Genomic DNA, 5,060 nt, shown 5'->3' with positions numbered 1-5,060 from the left:
TTGTGAGTTGCTCATCCGTCATAATGTGTTGGAACCTTATTACTCCTCGTTGTACCATATCCCAAATAAAGTGGTACCTAATATCAATGTGCTTAGAGTGGTTGTGGAACATGAGATTCTCTGAAAGATGAATCCCACTATGGTTGTCATAGAAGATCACAATGGTATCCAGCATATGCTCAAATAGTTCACTAAAGAGCTTCCTCAACCAAACAGCCTCACAACAGGCCATACTAGATGCAATGTATTCGGCCTCGACGGTGCTTAGAGCAATCGATTTTTACTTCCTACTCATCCAATAAATTGAAGCAGACCCCAATGAGAAACAACATCCAGACGTGCTTTTTTGATCCACCACACCACCAACCCAGTCAACATTAGTATATGCATGTAGTTTCAAATTCCCAACAATGTATCTCAGTCCACAATTAATTGTGCCACAGAGATATCTCAAGCGATTCTTAGCAGCAATCCAATGTATGTGATGAGGCTCGACCATAAATTGACTCAACGTATTCACAACAAAGCATATGTTCAGACGGGAGTTTACCAAGAACATCGGGGACCCCCACAAGTTGCCTATATTCAAAGGGGTTTGCCAATTCAGACCCAACAACACTACCACATAACTTCTTGAAGTTGAGTTCCATCGAGCAACTTCACAATGTATTTTCCTTGAAAAAGGAAAATTTCACATGGCTTTTGCCAGACCTCTAGGCCTAGGAAGCAGTGAATCAATCCTAGGTCCATCATCTCCAACTCGGCAGCCAACTCCCTCTTGCATTGATAAATGGGAGGGTTTGCACACGTCATAATGAGATCATCTACATAAAGGACTAAAATGAGAGGCTTGTCCTTTTCAACCTTGAAGTATAGGTTAGGATCAATATCGCTCCTCGTAAATCCCAACGTTATAAGATAACTATCAATCCTCTCATACCAAGCCCTAGGGGCTTGCTTCAACCCACAAAGGGATTTCTTCAACATGCATACATGTGTCATTCGATCTTGTACTTCAAACCCCTAAGGTTGTTCCAAGTATACTCCTTAAGCGAGCCATGCAAAAAAGCATTCTTAACATCATTTGATGTAGGCTCCATCCTTGAGCTGTAGCAAGAGAAATAACAGATCGAATAGTGGTATATCGGGCACCCGATGCAAATACTCATCATAGTCCACTCCTTCCTTTTGAGAGAAGCCTTGAGCAACAAACTTGGCCTTGTATTTCTCAACACTCCCATCTGCTCCATGTTTGATTTTGTATAGCCATTTTGAGGTGACTACAGACTTGTCCTTCGATGTAGGCACCACATCTCAAACATTATTTATCATAATAGATTCATATTCCTCATTCATCGTATCCTTCCAGGCTTGGTGCTTTATGGCTTCTTCGAACGTACATGGCTCAATTTGAACAATAATACTCATAGCAACTAAGTACCCTTGATACTTATTCTTCTTCTTACTTTTACATAATGTCCCTCTTGGAGCAATATGTCTTTTAGCATCTTTGAGAGCATCTTTAAGCCATAGAGGTATGTTCCTTGAGGTAGAGGGATCACTAGGATGTGGATCAATGGGACCCATCAGGCCTTCAACATCGGGTATATGCTCATCTGTCGGAGGTTCATCATGTTTTTCTGCAGCATCATCATTATCCTTCCTTGGAATGGGGAGATCTATGGCTTTCCCAAGGGCAGTGTTGTTGGCCCTCATTTTTTATCCCATTTTGCTTAATTTAAAGCACTTAATTTCCATGTTCTCCATCCATTTACCATCATATACACACCGTTTTGACCAATTTATGCATATTCAGGTATATAAATTAAGTTTTACAATTTTTAGATGTTTTTATAAAAAAACGGATTTTAAGTGCATTTTTGGATAGGATCGGAAATTCTCGTAAGGGTTTCATTGATGTCATACATGTAGGACACCCAGGCACAAGTTGAGCACATTTCTAGAAAGCTTGGGAACTGAGATTGAACAAATTCCTATTGGTTCAGTCAAACTGAGTTTAAACAAGGCCGATCAAAGCTGGTCAAACAGGACCAGTCATTTAGGAAATCCCTAGGAAATAGGCCAATTTTAGGATTTCATGGGATTTTCCAGATTTTGAGTGATTGGATGGATGAGCTCGACCTGGATAGATAAGATATGGATAGACATAGCTGTTAAAGACATTTTAGATCAGTTTGTTTCATATTTATCTATTTAAGCCAAAAAATTGAAGGCTTATGCATGTAGAATTTGCATAATTTCATATTAAGACTTCTGAATATTTTGAGTTAATTTGAGGAACCTATTCTATCTTCTTTTTGTTATTCAATGTTGTGGATGATTGACTGAGTTTGCAGTAGCTGATAATCTCTTCAAGTGTGCAAGGCAAGGGTGGAACACCCCCACTCCAAGCTATGTACAATTCATGGTTAATTTAGCTTAATTTTCATAAACTAGTTTTGTTTCAGATTTGTTTATTTAATTAGATGTATGATTATTTATTATGTTTTCTAATGAATCTTGGTTTACTTCTAATCTGTATATGAAGGGACAACCCAGTGTTTAAGTTAAACCCTCCTTCTATCTGATCAATGAATAGAAACTAAAATTCATCTTTCTTGCTTTTAAGTGATTTTTTGAATTTCCAATTTTCTAACAATGGCATTAATGATGAATGAATTTGTAATGAAGAACAACAAGGACTTCCTTAGTTAGGAGCCTCTTCTATTATTCTTTTATGCATCATAAGCTATTGTCTATTAGTGGTTTTTTATTTCTGTTCATAAAGTAGTATTGTAGAAGAAGGTCAATCTGGTTCTCCTCAGTTAGGAGCCACTTCTCCTGCTTATTACATATTGAATTAGAGATTACTTAGTTGAATTTTATATTTGTAATATGCACTTCTAATTAGTTTATAATTGCATTTCCTTCAGTTTCCATAACTTGTCTTCTAAAGCAGATTGTAGTTGATATCCATATATTTTGGACATGCTTCTAAGTTCTACAAACCTAGATTGATATTTAAAATACTTGTGTTAATTTACTCAATAAATTGACCCAACATTTTGGCGTTGTTGTCGGGGAAGCATTCATCAACATAGTCAATTAGAGGATAAAAACAAAATATAAAAAATAAAAACACAACAAAAACAACAAAAAATTAGTTTTTCTTTTAGTTATGTTTCTTTATGCCTAGAGATAGAGATCAGAAAGGTAGATTCATTAAGCAAACCCCCCCAAAATTCAACCATCCATAGGGGTAGGACCATCAAAACTAACTACACCGGTTGCTGGTAAACCAACTCTAGAGGAATTAGAAGAGAAACAAAGAACAGGACAAAGATTGACTTTAATTGAACGACAAACCTTGTTAGCCTTGGAAGTAAAAAGAAAACAAACCCCAAAAGGAACACCAACTATCGAAAAACAAAAGGAAACAAGGAAAATTGTTAAACAATTAGATCAACCCATTCTTGAACCAATAGATCAACCTATTTTTGAAAACAAACAACAAGTTGAATCTCAAATTGCTATAGAAATAGTTGAAACTATGACAGAAGAAGGGCAAGGATCCACTATCCTCACTCCAGAACAAAGACTTCAATATGAAAAACAACAGAAAGAATGGAGAAGACAAAGAGAGGAAGAGGCAAAAAGAGAAGCTGAAAGAAAAAGAGAAGAGAGAAAAACAGAGTATGATAACAAAAGACTACATGATAACGAACAAGAAAATAATGATGATCAGGAAGCTACTTTTGGCTTTCCAATATTAGATACAACAACAATATTAGGAGAATAAGTGAAAATGAAAAACATTCCACCTTTTGTGTTGCCTAATTTTTATGGAATGTCAACAGAAGATCCTGACTCATTTATGTTCGAATTTGATATCTTGTGTAGAACTTATGGATACACAGATGACACACACAAGCTTCGTCTCTTTCCTGCTACTTTAAAAGGAGAAACATTAAAATGGTTTATGGGTTTAGAAGAACATACAAACACTTCTTGTGATGACATGAAGAAAATACTTCTTAAAAAGTATCAAGCCTATTGCAGGCCTAGGGACTCGAAAGATGATGTTTTTAAAATGACACAACAAGAAGATAAAAGTTTAGAAGAGTATTTGGAAAGATTTCTCTACAATCTTCAAAAATCTAAACAACACTCTCTGAACCATGATACCATCCGCAAAATCTTTCTTAAAGGTATAAGAGATTAATTTCTTGACATTCTTAATGTAATGGGCAAGGGAGATATTTCAAACTTGTCATTTAATGAAATTTCAGAACTATGTCAAAAATATTCTAGAGGAAGATCAAAACTTGGAAGGTGAGACATTAGTTCAGAAGCTTCAAAGTTAGCAGCAGGAGGAGCAAATAGAGAAGAAATAGGGAGCTTGCTGGAAAACTTTAAAACTGATCTTCTAAGCACTTTAGGGACACAAGTAGATGTTTTGAAAGCTAACAAAAAGAAAGAAGAACAAGATCAAATCTTAGCAATCTTTTGTCCCAAGTGTAGGAAGAAACATCCATTAAGAGAATGTCCTTTGGATAGTATTCAGGTATGTGGTCTTTGCACAGAAAACCATTCAATAGAAAATTGTCTAAAGTTGAAAGAATTGCAAATGAATCCAATGGAAGAAGTACAAGGGGCAGATGGTTTGTATTATGTGGCACCAAGAAGACCTTGGCAGCCAAGGATTCTTCTGCAATTCCCTCAACAAAACTATCAGTATACTCCTCAAAATTCATGGAACACCCCAATGCCATGGCAGGCTTGGCCTCCACAACAATATCAAAACCAACCTGCACAAGGTTTGAGGGGATATAGTTATGGAAACCAGCCACCTCAACAAATGTATCGTCAACAATACCAACAACAATATCAACAACCATATCCATACCAATAGTTCCAACAATATCCACAACCCATGCCATTTCCACAACAAAATCCTGCACCATTACTAACTCAACCTCAGCAGCTTCAGCTGCCTTTGAATCAACCCCACCTAGACCAACTCAACTACCAGCTTAGCCAGTAGCAAATCCGAGTAACAA

The sequence above is a fragment of the Pinus tabuliformis genome, chromosome 9, assembly GCF_031772625.1.
Source record: "Pinus tabuliformis cultivar Carrire ecotype Pingquan chromosome 9, CPIR1, whole genome shotgun sequence".
NCBI lineage: Eukaryota > Viridiplantae > Streptophyta > Pinopsida > Pinales > Pinaceae > Pinus > Pinus tabuliformis.
Note: the sequence above shows the minus strand (reverse complement) of the source record.